Source organism: Leuresthes tenuis, unplaced genomic scaffold, assembly GCF_036924035.1.
Source record: "Leuresthes tenuis unplaced genomic scaffold, fLeuTen1.0.hap1 SCAF_2, whole genome shotgun sequence".
Classification (NCBI taxonomy): domain Eukaryota; kingdom Metazoa; phylum Chordata; class Actinopteri; order Atheriniformes; family Atherinopsidae; genus Leuresthes; species Leuresthes tenuis.
This window is the reverse complement of record NW_027325356.1, coordinates 14,951,264-14,971,399: the sequence shown is the minus strand read 5'-3', so window position 1 is coordinate 14,971,399 and position 20,136 is coordinate 14,951,264. Positions and strand designations below refer to the sequence as shown.

At 37.9% G+C, this 20,136-nt stretch overlaps 1 protein-coding gene across 2 annotated transcripts in view; it reads left to right on the top strand.

Annotated features, from left to right (window-relative positions):
* The window catches only part of LOC140301726 (MAM domain-containing glycosylphosphatidylinositol anchor protein 1), a 183,489-nt gene that overhangs the window by 29,477 nt on the left and 133,876 nt on the right, over positions 1-20,136 (top strand). The gene's annotated exons all lie outside the window — the stretch shown is intronic.

Genomic DNA, 20,136 nt, shown 5'->3' with positions numbered 1-20,136 from the left:
TTTGATGAATATAGATAAACATTCAACTTTTGATGGGCACGTCTGGCTCGTGGATTTAAAACACAAGAACTTCATTGCTTCACTCAATAAGACAGTTCTGCACCACAGGTAATACTAGGCCTGACTACAATATATAGAGAGTTTCAAATAGTTTCTAATATATTTCAGTTCCATTTTACAATTAAACACATAACCTTGAGCTGCTATACATAACATATGTTTGAGTGCAAGAGTATGTGCAACCCAACACAAACAGACACACAAAAGCTTTTCAAGGCATTCTGTTCCTAAGTACAGATAATGCAGCAGTAAATAAACACTGAATAACATGGATGCTTGCGCGGGTCCTCTCGATGGTCCTCTCGATGGGATCTATCTCTGGGTGCAGGTGAACTCAACTTTCATCCTTGAGGTTTTCTTTGGAATTTCATTATCTATACTTGGTGCTTATCGATCCTGTTATATACACTAGGCTAAGCAGCTGCTAAATTATTCACTCTGGTTAAATAGGGCTGTTCCATTATTCAGAAGCGTGGCACAGTGTAATTAATATTGTAGAGATATGTGACAGGCCGGGTGGCATTTCACTCAGTGACAGCACATCGTTCCCTTCCCACTTTCACTTTCTCTCCTCTCCCCCGTCTTTGTCACTGTCTTCTCTCATTTTTGTGTTCTGTCTTTCTCTGTTAAATCATTTTTGAGAAGTGTCTTCCCCTTCACTTCATCTGTACTCCTTTTTGTTTCCTCTTCATGCTCCTCTTCTGTCTTGTCTTTAATTGTCTTTCTCACTGCCTCTCATTTTTCTCTTTAAAAGCTCTTGTTCTCTCTGTCCTCTTTATCTTCATCTCCTCTGCCTCCTCGACTTTTCGCGCTTTGTTTTGGTTGTGTGGAAAACTTGGTGGCAAGACCTGAACTGCATCTGGAGATTAGTTCAACAAGTTGTTTGTTGTGCGCACTTTATAGAGTGTCATATTTTTTTTTATTGTGACATATATTTGTCTTCTCCTTATTAAGTGACCCATAATGTACTGCAGTCGTAAAGAAGTATAAGGGCACTCACAGTGAGGGTTTTGTTACTCTCTGTGAGATCTTAAAGCAGAATTTCCACAATATTCAATTCACTATCCTGCTGTACATTAAGTATAACAATAAAAAAAAGTTGATGGAATTTTGGTTCTCATTGTAACTAATACTCGAGACCATAGTAAAACCATAAAAAAATAATGACTCATTTTGGCCTGAATAAAAAAAAGTAGATTTTTTTTTTCAATTAAAGTGTGTTGGACCCAGAGATGATTTGGAGCTTGTGCCTATTGACTGCCAGCGTTATGGCCCTTTAAGGCACTTCCACATCATCTTCACGTCCAGCAGCAGATGGCCGTGTGCATCATTTATACACTCTGTGGTCACACCAGAAACTGACCCAGCAAAATTCATGCATAACTTTGCAGAATATTTAGTGATGGTGACTATATGCAACTAAAAATATGCAGCTGGTGAGCTGCATTTTGAGCTAGATTCTAAAACACTAGTTAGCTGCTAACATGCTAATATTTGTCATTCACAATATAAATACTCTCCTTTATACTTCTTGTGTTTAATCTTTATTTGCCTTCAGGTTTGTGGCTTATTTATCTATTTGAACACAGATGATTAGCACAGTGTGTGAGAATGAATAAATGATTCACGTTCATAAGGTTAAAAGTAACAAATGAGCTTTGATGCAGCACAGCTAATATGCTATACAAGCTATTATTCTAATCTATTTTAAGGCTCCCCTTTCTTTAAAACTCTGCACTTTGTGAGGTAAACAGCCAGTTACACAAAAGACCAGATTTCGTTTTGTTGAATGTTGATGTGGCTGTAAAGCAGATTGCATCTTGGAAAAAAGGAACCTCAAATGTGTACATTGTTGGCTGTGCACATATATGCTCACAGATGCCATCACTCTTGGTAATGAAACATTCTTGGCCTTGTCCTCTCCTTTTTCACTCAGCCAATTAGGAGCCAACTCCTCTCACAATCATCAACGCTCCACCTCCACTCTTGTCAAAGTTCTTTGACAAAACAGCGGAGAGGAAACTTCAAAAGAATCCGTCGTCTTGTTTTTCCGCCTCTTCTGTATTTCTGAGGCACAGAGTGAAACTACAGAGGTGCAGAGATGACAACACTTTGAGCTCAAAGGGTCTGATGCTTTTTGTGTGTACTGTACACGTGCGTGCACCAGAAACAAAAGAAATGAGGTGATGATTAATGCTTTTTGCTTCTTTGGAATACTAAATGTGAAACAATTTATAACTGCTTTTATTTGGGCTTCATTTTGGTTGCATTTGGTTTCATGAAACTGGTCAGTGCAGGGTAATTGGTTCATAGTTTAAGAGTAAGTCTCGACAGTGAATACTTTTGGTCTGTCTCTGACTTGTTATTTTTCCCACATGTCCCTTCAGTGTTTCTGTTCTCTCTGCACGAGTCTGTTGTTGTCTTACCGTTCACCCTCCTCTGGGGTTTTCTCAGGTGCCTGTTGTCCAATAACATATGGTTTATGACCCGCTGTCTATTATAACTGTTTTATTTTGTATTTAATCTGAGGTCATGTATTTAATCTGGAAAATATTGCCTTCTCTTGTAGAAATAATATGTCAGCAGCCCTGTCCAAGATACTAGCATCCTAATAATTCACCATGTCTTTTAAAAACACTCTACAACACAAGAAGAATTAGGGTACTTTTGTAGTCTTTTCCTGTTTTCTTTTTCTCTTGTTTTTACATTTCTGTTCTGTGAGGCATTTTTACAAAATAAAAGGCAGACACAAAGGCCAATTTTGGCAAACTTGGTCAGAAGAAATATGTCAACATGTCACGTTACTGGTGGTCGAATATAGATGTTAATTTTTTTCCATGGGTTTCAACTGGCTGCTTCATTTGGTATTAAGCCTTGTTCAGATGTGTTCCCTCATTCTGGTAATATGTTTTTTGAGGCTGACGTTCATCAGTGCATTCTCAACAGGCAAATGATACACTAAGACCTTTGTACACAATCTGAGGTTCCATGATATGTTGTTTTTCTATGATATGTTGTCGTTTAGCTGATATTTACGATGTCAAATATGTCAAGAGAGGCAGTGACAGGAACTAATTTAAAGACATCTGTGTACCCACGGCAAAAAGATTGACAATAATCCTCTCCATCGCTGTGATGCTACAGGACTTTCTTTTCTACGAATAATCTTTCCAGTCAGGTTCTTCCCCTATTGCACAATCTTTGCTCTGTATGAGGCTATTTGAGTTTAACACAACACAAAATGATGAGCATTAAATACTGAAATAAGTCTTGTGATAATCAGCGTTAATGCTCATGCTGTTGACCAGCTGTAGGTTTAAATGCTCCATGAAATCTCTATTCCATAGTGTTTTCTATGTTTGCAGCTGTTTTCTTTGTTTGGAAGTAATTTCCACATAGCCTCATGAAGAATGCCACTTAATCGTCATAGCTTCATTTTTAACCCAAAAGAGGCTAAAGATTTTTAATATGCTTCTTGCGGGCTCCAATTAATGAAGTCATGACTGATAGCTATTGATCTGCATAACTGTCTGCCTTTAATTAACTGTACTTAAGGCTAATAAAGTGTCTTATTTAGATCTTCAAAGCTAGTAGGCTTGCCAAAAAAAGCTATATCAGTTATTTTGTGCTGCCAAGAAAGTCACCGACCAAATAGGTAGCTAGGATACAGGCAGTTATTAAATGGTTAAGCTGGTAGAGTTATAATTACAGAGATGTGGAAGAAACTCTATATTGGGAGATATTTGCACTCATTAGGATGCCTGCCAAGCAGCCATGTGAGACCAAAACTCACCGTAGTCTGAAATTGCTTGTTAGGTTTTATATGCTTCCCATTTGTCTGTGTGGGTTTTCCTTCTACAGGCCAAATACACTTTATGTGAACTGGAAATTATCCATGAGTGTGAATATGAGTGTAAATGTGTTTGTTTATGTGTTATCCCAGTGATAGATGAATAACCCTGCTAGGGGGTGTGTGCTATTAATATGTGTACTGCTACTGGTCCAGCCGCAGAAAAACAGAAGCTTAGATTTGACTGTGATTCTCTTGTAAAATGTTAATTTTTTTCTCAGTAAACATTGAATTTCAAGTTTCCTACTCAAAATGAACCCACAGAAATTGCTTTTTTTTATTGACCCGTGACTTTCAAGCCAAACAGGCTGGTTTGGGTTATCTTAAGCCAGCTGTCAGGTTTTAGCTGCTTGCTGCTCCACTTTCATCCAAGGGCTCATCCATTGCAGGTCTACAGCTGATAATTAATTATAATTGATGGTATTGGGTGTTACACGTGAATCCCCCTTTTTGCTATTTTATTTTGTTTATTCACTGAGACTAAATGATTTTGCTTTCTGATGGAGCTACACTTGTGCAGTGGCTCTGCTGTTCTTTGGATGAGTGTGTTCAGTTGTGGGTCTAACCTATTTTCCTCCTATAACTCATCAACTCAAGAAACTGAATTACAATAAAAGTCATTCTTTCAGTTCACTTCTCGTAGAAGTATCCTAATTCCATTTCCTTTAAACATTTCCCACTTTTTGAAGCTATCCCCCGTTACTTCCCTTTCTTCGGAAACCCTGGACATTGTTCACATTGTAGAGAATACTAAAGAAATGGGACAGGTATTTTTAGAAGGGTTATGTTTGTTGTGAACTCTGAGCCACCCTGCCATGTGGTGATTAAGTTATGCTTGTATGAGCAGATTTCTCAAACGCATTTCCAATCCGAGTTGCTATCACATGATAGCAGATTTACAATTTCACAAAACAGTTGTTAATATGCATTGTCTCATCTTTCTCTTTCTTTCTCTTTCTTTCTCTTTTCCTCGATACACACACATTTAGTAACTGTAATTATCATTGCTTGTCTCGCCAGATATACCAGATGTTTTCCTCCTGTACACTTTAACAGTCTCCCACAGTCCTCTTGCTCTGAATGATAAACAGTTAGCAGTTTGGCAAGGTGTAAAAACAGCACTATATTAAGCCTTTGTCATGTTTAATAATATGAATATACTTCTTAAAAGAAAGGTTTTTAGTTACTGATTCACCCAGTAGGGAAACAACAGATACAAAAATCAGAGGCTAACCTTGGCATATGTGGTGAGCAATAGATTGCTAGCTGATTTCATTTCTTACAATTTTTGAATGATAATGTTGCCAGAGCAGAGTGACTATCTGGAAATGTTAAAACAATATACCCATTCAGACATGTAGTTTTGGTGGGTTGATTTTCAGTCACAATTTCCAATGCGTTCAGTTGGCTGACAATACCTCCTTTAAAACTAGGCTTACAATGCATCATGAAGTGCTACCTTTTCTATTTTGCTGCAGAGCCTCTATCCCCACAATGAGCTACCAAGTACCAAATACCAAGTAAACTGAAGTCATCCTTTAACTTGGCATGTGGAGAATTATTAGTGTAATCATTATTTCCTTGTGTTAAATCAGTTCATTTTTAAAAAAAAACCAACATTCTCACTGTGTCACTTTATCTGTCCATTTATAGATCTTTCATCCCTCTTGTTGAACATGAAAAAATCATTTCTGCACGCTGTTGTTGAGCACCACCCTTTTTGTTAGCCGACACTTCATCAAATTCTAATAGCAGCTGCAAAAAAAAAGCCCGGCATGAAATGGAGTGTAGCACATTAATAACATATTATTTATCAATGACTTAAAAAGCTCCAGTGTCTCAATGTGAGACTGATATTAATATCCAAATACTGACTCACATGGAGTTCCATTTTAGATGTGATATAATTGGGGCCTTTCTTGCTTTTTCTTCGTGTCTCGCTCTCTCTGCGTTAGTATTTGTCTCCATCTATCCTCAATGCTTTCCCCTTTTCAACCATTCTTACACTTACTCTTTACATGACTTACACATCACACTTCGTTTCTTTGTCTGCAACTCTCTATCTTTCTCCTTTGTAAATTCCATTTTTCCAATTTCAGTCACTTTGTTGGCATAACCATTGAGACAGATGGAATGCATATTATCGTGCCTCTCCTTCACATCTCGTATGCACTCTTCTTGTAAGGAACCACAACATGCACATACTCCTCCAAGTCTTACTCTGACCTTTAATTCAAACATTTCGTCCTGCTCTCCTCTTTATCGGCATCCTCTCTCAGTACCTCCTTCCTTCCTTGCTTCCTACCACTTCACCTACACTGTTCATTGTCCAATGCTCTGTTGTCTTTTCCCTTGGAAATGCATTCAGCAGACACGCACACGCACGCGCATGCACACTCGCGCACACGCGCACGCACACACGCACACACACACACACACACACATTTGGGCTTTTGTTGCTGCTGTTAGTCAATGTGAATCTGCATGTATGTGTGTTTTAGTGTGTGTTTTATGCCTGCCATCAAAGGAAGTTGGAGCATCATGGTTGAATAGAATAAGGTCAAGTTGACAGTCAGGCAGACAGGTGATGTGAGGCACATGACCGCCACACGGCACCGCCTTGTCTTCCCCACCTCTCCCTATTCTCCTGAATACATTGCTTTTTTTCTTTTTTGCAAAAGAAAATTGCAGTACCCCATGTTTTGTTCCCATCAAATCATACAAGCTACGAAGTGAAGTGACTTTCACTTCTTTTTCTCTTCATCATGCCCGTCCTGCTCCAGAAATCTACATTGACCAGAACAACCATATGTTACACCCAAGGTGCTTTGTGTGGCATATGCTTTGCAAATGAAGCATCGCTCACACGCGCAAAGAAAAAAAGCAAAACTTCTGCTGCGATTCTGAAACCTCACCAGCTGTTACTGTCCTCACTCTTGTTTTCTCTTTGTCTGCGCAGTGCTCTCATTGTGTTTAATGTCTTAACAGATGTTTGTGTCGCTGTGAGAGACCCAGAGGTTGATGGAAATGGTGATGGGGGAAGTGGAAAGCATAACTTTCTATCATCACTCATACTTAATGGAGACATTACATGAAATCCTTCATTTTAGCACTCATAATGATGTTTCAGTGAGTGCTGTGGCATAACTTTAAGCATCAAGGGATGTAGGGGGGCTGTAGGGATGAGCTTACGCATTAAATAGCAAGGGTTCATAGTTTTCACACCAGGGAGTCCAATTAAGCTCAGACTCATACTATTACAATATTTTGGAGAGGATATCTTTTAAAAATTCCCTCCGGGGAGAATCCAGTGTGAAATGACAAATGTGTTTGTAAGACAGATTTGAAAAGAACTGAGAGATTTGAGTGGCATTATTGGTTGAACATCTAGAAAGTCTATCAAGCTGAGAGACCCTGTCACACAGTTTAGAATGTCTCACAGATCCATCTCTTCTATATCCACTTAATTGTGATTATAGTTGCGATCCCAGCAGAAGAGGAACACACCCAAACTCCACACAGAAATGCCCCAGCTGGTAGTCAAACTAGGGAACCCTCTTGCTGTGACATTGGTCAACAGTGTTTCAGAGAATTATGTGTTTATCAATATCAACACTTAACAGACATGATTGTAACTTTATTAATGTTCAGCAAAGTTATTATTTGGTTTTGCAGCTTCAGGCAGAAAGTTTGTCGTTGTCATAGCCACACTAAGATAGATAGAATTACAGATAGAATTGTATGTGTGTGTGCAACCAAAGGTGGATTTACCTTGCCTGAACAACACTTTAAACTCTAATCAAGGTATCAATATGCTCTCTGTTAACTCTAACTGCTCACTGTTGTTTTGCTGAGGTTCAAATGAAAGGTTATTGAGGATCTTGTTCACTTAAGTTAAGCGCTGCACTAACGACTCTAATATCCAGCAGCATTATGTTACTTATGAAGATAGTTTATACCCTTTTTGAAACTACATGCAAATATTTATACATTATGAATACTCTTCTCCAAATTATATTTTTTTCTATTTATGTATTCAATTCTGCTGATAACAATATCTGCTAACAACAATGTCATTTCAACTGGAGAACATTTGAATGCTTTCAAAGCAGTAGCAGTTCGTGTTTTTGTAATCAAGGAGGCAGACTAAGCAGTATACATACAGTCTTGTTCTAATAAGTGCATGCCACAACAACAGCAGAAATATTGAAGGTTAAAAAGGATAATGACATAAGTAATGTTAAAAGAATATATAAAGTAAACTGTACAAGTTTCATCTGGTCTCAGTGCCTTAAGAGACCAATTTCAACAAAAAGCCAGAATTTGCTGTCATTTAAATCCAAAAGACAGATGTCACACTGTAATAACACTGGCAACTGAATCTAGCATTTTGATCTGAGCATGTGAAAGAAAGGTAATGTGTCCAGTGTAATGGATAGGCATTTCTTTAACTTCTTCATTCAAATTGACTCCAGAGGAAAAGTCTCCAGGTTTATCCTCATGTACGACCAGGTGTCTTGATCTGCAGAAAAGAGAAGAACAATAAAAAAAGTAAGAGGAAGCTAGACTCTGTTCAGTTTTTTTTTCTCTTTTTTGCACACTCAGTACTATTACATGTGCAACTACGTTGAGCCGTGGTGTCAGTTTGAGTTTATCTTACTTGGTCTTCGTCTTTAGATACATGGGAGCAGAACAGAGTTATTAACTTTAGTTTTTCCAATGCTGCCATGCTAAGGATTGCATGTGGAAAATGTTCAGGACCTTTTGCTACTTCCAACTTTGTGAGAGATCATTGTATATGTAAATATAGCTGAATTCACTGCATACACATACGTGATCCCACTTGATTTTGTGGGATCATGCTGCAGTTATGAAATAAGGATTTTATAAGAGCAGAGCAACAGTCTCCAGTTATTTTCAGCAATCCAATCCTGTAGTCTTTTAAGATTTGTACTCTCAATTTCTGATGCGTTGAACAAAAATAAACTTTTTATAATTTGGCTGTATTGATATCCACTTTAGCGTTACTGTTTTTACAAGAAGACAAAAAAAGATGGAACCCTTGGAGTATGTATGGAGCTCTAGAAACTGGTTGATTGGATCCCTGATCACATTAGGTTACTGTACTAGTCCAGTTTTGAAAACTTTGATTTGTACAATTCAGCATGAATTTGCTTGAACTAACAATCTTACATACATTTAAAAGTCCACTTTTTAGTCTGACTAATGATGATGTATTTCTTTCTAGTGTTATATAAACTTTATGAATTTCAGAGTTACAGAAATTTCCATGACGTTAGAAAAATAACTGAATTCTGACTGATTATTTCCTCAAAGGAAACAAAATAATTTTTACCATTAAGGCCGAAATGTGGCTTGTTAAATCTCACAGAGTAGTCATCTGTTACACAACAGCTGCCGATAACCTAAGTGAAATCAGCCAGAATCAAACTTGATGTTTCATTTTTGACCTGTTTTTATGCTCAGATACAGTTGAAATCACTCGGTTTTTAACAAAGGCCTACAGTATCAACACAACTTTCATGAATAAACTGTACGAGAGTGGGTGTGAAATAAATATATTCTCTCTTCTCATCTCTGTATTCTTCTCTTCTCGTTTCTTGTTTCTAAGCCAGCATACATTGCACACGACAGCCTCTCTGAATGGAGCTTTCACAAAGAGAATCCCAGTCACACATTTCTCCTTTTTCTATTTCCCCTTCTCTGTCCTCTCTCCCTTCCTCTGCTTCTCCTTACTTCCCTTTGTGCCCAAACTCTAAGCAGTTTTTATTTCCTTGACGAAGCTCTCACTCTCTTTCCTCTCTTGATCTCCTCATCCTTGGGAAGCTCAAGTGCAGCAAACACATTTCCTATTGAGAAGCACGAATCATGTTTGACTACAATCTACAAACCCCCAATCGCTCCAGTTGTCTACCACAGTCACAACCCCAAGTTCCCCACTTCTGACTTGTTGTTCGGTCCTTTCTGCATTTTTTTATTTTTATTTTTACTGTCTCCATCTGTCTGCATCTCACAACAGTGTAATTTAATGTACATATTAAATTCACCCATTTATCTGGTAATTGCCTTATTAGTCAGCTGACTGCAGACTGTCAGGCCCCTGGTGCTTTCGTAAGATTTAATCAAACTTCTGGATTTGTTTTCAGCAAGTTTTTGGTATCACAGCAGGGAAGAGAAGAAGATCTAAGGAGTGCAAAAAATAAGATTACTTTGAATTTTAAGATCAGGATGAGGTAACTATGAGAAAAACAAACACATTTTTCTTATAATGCAAATATTCAGCGTGGGAGAAACTGGATTTGAACAGTGGAAATCTCTACAGATTATTTTCTTCTTTACCTCCATAGTTTCATTTTATGATCTATAATAGACCATATCTCAAAGAGAAGATTCACTAAGCGTGTTTACATGACACCATAACACAGAAATCATTTTGTTAATCTGGCTAAAACAGCACTTTTAAAATGCATGTAAACCTGTTATTTCAACCGAAGTCATGCAGAATTAAGGTTTTCTAAACTGGGCTAATACGCCCAAATAAGGCATTTAGGGATCTAATCTGTGATGGAAAATTAATTCTCATATGCATTGAATTGAGTGTTACTGTGTATAACCTGCTGATGACCACCTGCAAGATAACATAGTTTTTCCCTTTTGTCCCGAGAATATGGTGTGCTCACTGTATGATAAAGCTGCACTTTAAGAAGCATAGAAGGGAAGCTGGTACTTGCAGCTGTGTCTGTGTAACCTTGACTGTAGTTAGGGAGGAAAAGTAGACGAGAACGCTCAACTATATCCAAGGAGTGATGATGTGACAATTTGCATTATAACTGAATTGTTTTTGCCTCAGTGGTCAGAGCAGCTCTGTACTTCGTACTGTATTGTTCTGCCTTGCAAGATATTATTAAAAGCATCTCCTCAGAAAATAACTGACTCCTTACTAAAATTTCCACTACAAATAACTCCTATGCTCTGTACATGCTTCAAAGATACATTTTCAAAAATGATTTTGTGAAAATACAGTAAAACTTAAGTGTTTATTAAACAACCAAATTCTTAATAAAGCTGCTTTCATTCATGTATTTTTAGTCACTTTTGTCAGACAACTAAATGCTTCAGAAATTCATAGTATTTGTCAATTCATGGTCACTTAGAGCATTTTCTAACTTCCGTTCTGCTCGTCTGACAAAATCACCATTCAAGTTACTTAAAGATATCTGTAAGGTGCATTTAGCTATACTTACATGTATGATGACCTACCACAGAGAAAGTTACAAGCAGCAGAATATCTTAAATGTTTTTTCACACTGTCCACAGTGTTGCAGTGTCAGACATATTTGGGTGGATAACTTAGTTTAGCATTTTCTGCTCTTTCGCTTTGGCTGCAGTTGTAGGATGTAACACAACTGTTGTAAAAACAAACCTTCATTTGAACCCTGTATATGCACAGATAGATACTTAAATTTGTTGTCATGCTTTAGAATCTGACAAAAATCCCCTCAAGAAGCCATCAAAAAATGTCAACACACTAGGTGGTGTGATGTCACATCTAACAAGAATAAGACAACATATATGTATTGAAAAACATGCTCATAACAAGATAACATTTTCTGAGACACTGAAACAAAGGCTTGAAATACTTCACTCTATTTGTAATGAATCTATATAATATATGAGTTACGATATTCTAGTTTTTTTCTAGTTTTTTTTCTCATTTATGTAGATCAATTCAAGATACAGACACTGACAAACACGTAATAACAAACAAAATGTAAGAGAGAAAGTTAGAAGAGAGAGTCCAAATACAAATTCACTTGAGATTAGTGCTTTTAAATACTCATTTTAGAAAAGAGATCCTCCAGTCCTGCTTTTCTTTTGTCTCACCAATTGATTATATCACTGTTTCTCTGTCAGTAGGGAATTTATCGTATTTGTGTGTGTGTGTGCGTGTGTGTGCATGTGTGCATATGTGCATCTGTTTTACTTTTAAAAAAAATAATTCATAGTTGCTAACAAGCTTAGTCCGACACCTCATCCACTTTTCCCAAACCTTATCCCACAATCTCCCTCAGCAGCCATCATGTTGGCCAAACTCACCTCCAAAACTCGCTCAAACCACATTCTGTACAAAAAAAAACAAATAAATAAATAAAAGCAACATCCAAACTACCAGGATGAATTATTCACAGGAAATCTCCCGCTCATCTTTTGTGTTCACTTCTGCGGTGACAGCAAATAAAGCAGCTGTGAGCGTAGTGCCAAAGCTTTGGATCAGTCCTGTCAGTCCTGGGAGTTGCCTTTTGAGATAAGATAGAAAAACTAAACGTGGAATATCAGGGCATGAAGGAAATGTGTGGCTGCACATTAAAAGGCACGCTCAGCCTCTGGGTCTATATATTACATGCAGTAAAGTTGCTTGTGTTTGGGAGTATATGTTTTTTCCATATCTCTGCCTTTTCAGTAGAGACTGGCTCAGAATGAAAGCTGCAGAGAGTTTAAATGGCTCAGCTTGTGTGTTATATTATGTCTAATGTAACTAAACTTATTGAAATGTTTGAAAATTTTGCCAGCGATGTGACTCAGGCAAATCTGAAACATGTTGTCTGATGTAGTTCATGTCATTAAGTGTATTCTAGATTGTTCAGAAACATTGATATTCTGATGTGCTCTTTGTTGCTCAGCTGACAACTGACTGTGTGATATAGGCAACATGTTTTTTTTCACTGCAAGCAGATTAACTGTCACCAAATCAAAAGTCGTCACTCAAGACTCTTGTGGGGATCGTAATACCAAGTGTACCAGATCACCCATAACACGTAAATATTAGGTTTGGATTTTCTCTTTGGTAATGAGGCTGAACACAAGCCATTCTGTCAGATTTGCAGCTGAAATTGCAACATGGTTTGTACAGAAATACGTGCTATTTGTCTGCCTTGAATGCACGTTTTAAACATCCGAAAAAATATGCCGCAATGAATACTTTTCATAATGAACATGTGATTAGATCAGGCTTAATAAGTTCTCAATGTTGTTTTTCTCTTCAACAAAAATACTGTAATAGAATTTCAAATCTATTTTTTCAGGCCCCTTTTTATTCAGAAGTAACATACAAAGTGTTTATCCAGGTAAAGTAGGGACTTGGAAATGTGCCACGAAAGTCAGTTCCATTTTGCATAAATCAACTAAATCTTATTTAAAGGTGTCTCAAAATATATTGTTATCTGTGAAACATACAGTTAAAAGGATCAACTTATCACTTTCTGTGTGAGCTTATCAGGGTGTATCTAATCAGGGGGACAGGAGTTGACTGAAAGCATCAAAGAGCTTGTAAAGGGTTAGTCCTTTCATTTTTAACCTCCATTTAATGGTCAGGTTAAGAGTTCAATCAAAGTCGCTGATATGGTTCGATATCCAGTGTTCAGAACTAAAATGAAAAGGAGTGGGTCAAGACCATCAACCATTTGATCTCTCATTTGATATCTCTCTATCTTGTCTGCCAGGAAGAGTTCTGATAAAATGCTGCAGCGATGTGTGTGTTTTTGCACGTGTGTGATGTTGCTGTTTCTCTGGGTCAAATGAACACTTCTGTCTGTTGCTATTAATCAATACATTCAGTGACTTTTCTCTTAGATACGCACTCTCTTATCTACTTTTCTCATAACTTTCCTTTCCTCTTCTTTCCTTTCCTTTCAACTTATGATGGCAGGGGAAGGGCCAAAGCATTTAAACGGCCTCTCATGAATGAAGTGAATTGAGACAGAGCTCATCTGCATGCATGAGCAGCTCCCATAAAGTAACTACACGTATCAATCACGCTTTTCATGTTCAGCAGGATTCACGACCTTCCGAGGGATTCCTCTGGTGAATATACATAGAGGCACATACACGCACACTTACACATGTATCTACTTACACTTTCATCTAACCAGTGCTCACACACTCTTTCAATCTTTCACGTGGTGCTCAGCACTCTGTCACAGCTGTCAGTGCGGTTTGACACCAGCTCTCCAGCCTCATCATTAGTTTTAGTGAGGGATGTCCTGTCTCCTCAACAAAAACAAACATGGCAGGCCATGACAAATCAATTAATCAGATGGGGCATTTGCCGATAGTTATATTTCACTTACAACTAATGTGCATCGAATGTCTGAGAAAAGTTTCCAATAATGCACAGGCAACAGTTCCAATCAGCAGGCCTTTCAACAGTTTTGATCAATGGATCATCAGAGACAGATAGATCGCTGTCAGCAGCTCGCTTTGACTGATGATCATTTTCCAAACTAACTGAATTAATGTTTCTCTGAGTGGGATGCAAAAACGTTCCAGTAATTGTGTTACAGCTTTTTTTTTTCTTTTTAACTTTGGTCAAATTTAGACTTCACATTCTTGCTGTTCTCTGTTATTTTTTAGAAGAACACTTTTTTTTTTAAAGTAATAATGAATTTGTCCTTAACCTTCCTTAAAAATGATAAAAAAATACGCCTTTCTGAGAATAACAAACACTAAAAGGTATGACAGTACATATTTTCAGATAATGTCTTACTTTTTTCTATGCTTTCTATAGATAATTAAATGGCATTAAAGATAGCTACAAATGACTTTGCAAAATCTTCTGGAGAGGGACAAAATCCTAATTCTTGAAACTTTCTGGTCAATGCTCATAGTGGTTGGTTGGTTCCAAGTAGATAAAGTGTCACTCTCACCGTTTGCGGTCGCCTGTCATTCCTCTAGATGTGCAATCAAGCATATCAAGGGCATCCACTGCTTTATCAATAATGGAAGCTGCTGGAGATAAGTCAGGCAGGATGTCAGACATGGAAATGGCAATTTCAGTAAAACAAGGCAATTTCCAAAATAAAACACACTCTGCAGACTCCCTGTTGCATTTCACTGTTTCATTATGGTGATTTACCTGGTGGCACCAAGCCAGAAATCCCCAGGTCAGAGAATTTTACCTGTGGATAAGAAGATGTTCAGCGATGGCTGGAACAAAACTGTTTTGAAGATGGAGCACAATGCAACTACTTCAGGTATAAGTCAGGGTTAAGTCAGCAGATGATAGTTGATGGGTTTTCAGATTGCCTCAGATAGATTTTTTTCTTTGTCATTCACCTATTACCATTTACCTCTGTTTCTCCATCCTTCCCCTTCTTTTTCTTTCACCTTAAGTGCCTCTTGCCATTGATCTTTTTAACCCTCTTATCAAATCTGTGGTAGCAGTAATTTGTTTCTCCGTCCCTGTTTCCTGCTCTCACTCTTATTACTCTAAGTCTGACGGCCTGCCCATCCCTACTGTATTTCTGTCCAAGTCTGTTTTTCTCTTTCTTCACTTTTTGGTTTTCTCTTTATTTACTTTTTTAACAATTTCTTCAAGTCTAGTTGTGCTTCTCTGTTGTTCTCTCTCAACACTTCTTACCTCCTTTACATTTTCTCCTCCTCTTTTTAGGCTTATATGTTTCTTGTCGTCCTTTTCCTCTCTCTTCTCTGTCTTGCTTCTCTCTTGCAGTCTCCACTTCTTTAGTCGATCAGACAGTTGAAGCAGCCAAGCTGCCGGAGGCGAGAGCAGACAGAGGAGCCGCTCTGTCCGACCTCCCTCCCTCTCTAGAGAGGGAAACTATTGCAGACATGCCAATAAGCTGTATGAAGACAATTATTCACCATTTATGTTGCCTCTTAGTCTTTCTTAGATAGTGTACACAGATAGAACCATATTTGTCATATCTTCTTTGATTGATTGATGTTGATTTGCAGCAGGGAAGCTGTTGCTGAGAGTTTTGTGCTTGTTATTGAGCCAGCCATTTTAATGATAAGTAAGCTAGTTTGGAAACTGTTACAGAAGGGAAGGTAAAGGGGACACAGGCTTCTCTCCCACAGCACCTGCCATCAGTGTGCCCTGCAGCAAGGATTTAAAACTCCATGTGCTCACTGGACTGGCACAGTTTCCAGCATAAAGCTAAGGATGTAATAGCAAATAGCTAGCTTGTGTGAATATGGTTCAGTGCTTGAATTTGAGGAATGAATTTGAATGTTTGACAAAAAAGACCCATTGTCATTCAAGTATTGTTAAATGCGTGTTTTGTACCCTGTTCACAATTTCTTGTATTGCATATCTTGTAGAGTAGCATTTAAAATTAACTATATGTGTAACTTTGTAATGTACAACATGCAAACATATCCAATGTTAAAAGCGAGACATTTCTTTTTATATCTCATCTTGATTTGGTGGCAGCAACACATCTAAAAAAAAAATGGAATTGTGTTGCATTTCCTCTTCATTCAGCAACAGTTTTGAAATGTCTGGGAACTGAAGTCACTCATTGTGGGACCTTTGTGAGATGAATGTTGTCCTATTCTTTTCTGATAGAAGATTTTAGTTGGTTACCGTTCCCGAGTCTCCCATTTATATCATGTGTTTCATGATGTATCAAATGTTTTCAGTTGCTGAAAGGTCTGGATTGCAGGTAGGCCAGTCCAGTACATGGACTTTTACTACAAAGCCTGCTGTTGTAATAGATGCAGTATGTGGTTTTGTATCTTGCTGAAATATGCAAAGTCTTCCCTGAAAAAGATTTTATTTGGATCAGAGTATATGTTACTCTAATACCTGTATATATTCAGCACTGATGAAAGCAATGATGGAACCTTTTCAGAGGTTCAAGTTGCCAGTTCCATAGGCACATATTCACCGCCACGTCATCAGAGATGTAGACTTTTGAAGTGAGCGCTGATTCATCCATCCATCCATCCATCCATCTATTTTCTATACCCGCTTAATCCAACTGTAGGGTTGCGGGGGGGCTGGAGCCTATCCCAGTCGTCACTGGGTGAGAGGCGAGTACTGATTCAATTAAATTAAAATCAATTCAATTTTATTTATATAGCGCCAAATTACAACAAATGTCATCTCAAGGCACTTCAAAGATACAATCAAATTCAAACCAATTAGAATCCAATTAATTGTAATAAAATCATAATCCAACCAAATCCAATTAATTAAATTCCAAAAGACAATAAACAGCAAAGAGCAAAACACCAGCACAGGGATACTCGCTGAGAAAGAGAAGCATAAGTTAATGACTGAGGTCTGAAGCTGGATTTGGGGTTAGGAAGTTAACTTGGGGTTTAACTGTGGCTTTTCACAGTAAGGACAACAGTTCACTTCTCACATAAATACATCACCATGATAATTTAAGAAGCGTACCTAAACGTCACTGGAGGTCAACGAGTGTAAGAGCACAAACTGCAGATTACTTAATTTAATGAAAACATAAACACCTGTATTCCTGTTCCAAGTGTGGAACATGAGAGGCTTTATAGGCAGAGTCTAAAAGCAGTTTCCTGCTAAGAATCAAGAGATGGAAAGCCAATGACCTATTAATACTCATTACATAATGAGTATTAAAGTAATGGACAGATGACCAATGACCAATGGTCTTATTGACCTTTAAGAACATGAAACTTTTTATATTTCCTTTTAACTTATTGTCAGAAATGCTTACTGCTTCAAATTTCATGCTATTCACCTTAGAATAGATTTAAACAGTACATTTATTTAATTTAGTATACAATTTTAAGATCTACATTTATGATGTGGCGACAATTTTGATAAGCTTCTTAATTAATGCATTCACTCAGGCTGTAATTTTTGACAGGTCCCCCTCCTGTCTTTACCTTATTGGTTTAGAGTTATAGTTTGTGTTTTCTTGTGAGAAATATGCATTTCCACATACATGTTTTTGATTGGTCATCTGATGCAAACATTAATGCTGGGTTAACAAAACAGCTGGAGGCTGTTTACACCTGGTTTTGAAATTCGCCCTGATCTATCCGACCTCAGGTGGACAACGCTAAGTACGGGTGTCAAGACATTCAGTAAAGGAGCACATTTGGCCACATTCCTAAAAAATGGAAACGTACATGGTTCCTAGGTCACATTTAGACCATATACTCGTCTCATGTGAATTCTGTCTAGGTTATAGGACTCCAAATTCAGGACATTTGAGAGACGCAATACTGAAAACTGTAGAGTTTAAAACGTTCAGTTTGTGTGTCTTTATTTGGCAGAGCTGCACTGACGCTGAGGTCTGCAACATCACAGATCTTTCATTCATACTTCTTTACTGCTCCCTTAAATCATATGTTGTACTATACAATAGTATCAAACTGTTTGTCTGAACACAGCTCTCAATGTGGCTCATTGGAATCTGGAAGAAGTTCATGAAGCATGTAGGCCAATTATATCGTTCACTTCACTCAAAATAATTCAGGTGTAAGATCTGATCACATATGGTCACAAATATCAGATGTAAACTGATGCCCTTTGAGCGACATACGTGTGATTGGATCACACAGGGTGCATGTTGGAGCCAGGTGTAAACAGCTTCCTTGATAACAGTATTCATATAATCCCTTAATGTGATAATGCTTTTTTATGCTTAGCGAACTAAATAATGAAAATGTATAGGCCCCAGGGGTTTGCACATTTACATTAGCTTATAAGCACAGACTGAAGCCAGTTGCATGGGTTTTATTAGCCACATGTTTGAAATTGGGTCAGAAATTGAGCTATTTTCTCTTTATTTTGTGTTCTCTAGTAGTTTTTAGATTTATCTCATAAAGTTGGGATGCCATAGAGAATACACATGTGCAAGTGGTCAGACACACAGTCACAACATTCCAGTACACTTCCAGCCACACGCTGATTTGTGGCTCCAGATTGTGCCGGCCGTGGCGGTGCCTCCGATGAGAATGGAGTTTCAGCTGAACAAGCCGCCCACTCCATTTTTGACCATTCAATGATAATAGTTGTCGAGTACAGTGAAGATTTGTTCTCTTTGTGAATCGATGCTAATCACATCATTGTGTTGCCCCTCATGGCGAGAGTCCCTTGTGGCTCTCTCTGGGGTTTCACACTCAACTCCGGCCTTTTCCTTTTCACCCGCTGCTTCTCTCGCTCTGTCTTTCTCTCCCTTCCTCTTTCCTGTCTCCCCTCATCATAAGTAAGATGAAGCCATCTGAGACTACTTGCACGCAATCGAGATCTCCATACGGGTCAGCACTGTTCAGATTCTGATGCTGAAGCTGTCGCTATAGCAGAGCTCCCATCATGCATCTGTCATACATTATTACTGCAGCAGATGCCACTGACTGGAGATTCCTGCAAGTCTGAAGTAGACCTAAGAAAAGAAAAAAGCCATTTCATCAATGATCAATAAGATGATGTGAAATAAGATCTTGCTTTACTTTTAGGTTCTGATAATTGAAGAAATACACACTTAAATTGAAACTGGTTAGTTTTCCATTGCAGATTGATTCTCAGGTGATATCGTAAAGAGAATCTTCTGATTTTCAAAATATTTTTACATTAATAATAACTGTGTAATATTAGGGTAGCCTTAGAGCCACCCTTAGGCCAGATTTTCAAGTTTTAGACTGTCATACATGCAAAGTCGTTGGTTTTTGAAGTGGTCCTCAGCTGCATAGTGAAACATCACCACTTGAACCCAGGTTTGAACTCTCGGGGGACAGAAACAAGCAGCATCAAAATTCAACAACAGCATCCAAGATCCCACAGTGACAGTGTTGTTAGTGATTCTGTTATTGAGTGTCTATTTGCATGTGCTTTTGCTGCTACTTCGTGAAATATTCATGACATAAGCTGACATACTTCAAAGCCATAGATGAATGTAAGTGCAGTAAATGCAGGCGTGCCTTATTATGTCCACCAAGTGTTAGCTCTGAAAAACATCTGTAGCCCCAATAAACTCCCATTTAAAAAGTGCCAACTTCTCTCAGTACAAAGTCAGGGAGTTAATCAAAGCATCATTAGCTGTATTTACTCCTTCCAATCGATGTGTTGTTGATCAGTCAGAGAGTAATTCCAAAATATGCCTCACAGACTAAAGTTTGGTCTTGCTTGATTAACATGCCTGAGTGACTGGAAAACTTGTTGAGGGAGACAGACATCAAAGTTAATTCACTTGTGAACTTGAGTAGCATGCTAATTATTTTGATTATGTTGTTTTTTCATCGTTTGACAATGGATTATACATTTTTCCAAAGTTTTGCCATGGTATATTGTTTAATCACATTAGGGTTCACTTGCTATTCCTTTGTTGGTTTATTAAATATAAGTCACTTAAAGGATTCTGATGTCTGTTTTTCCTCATTTCGCCCATTTTGTAATAAGTGTCATGCAGTTATGC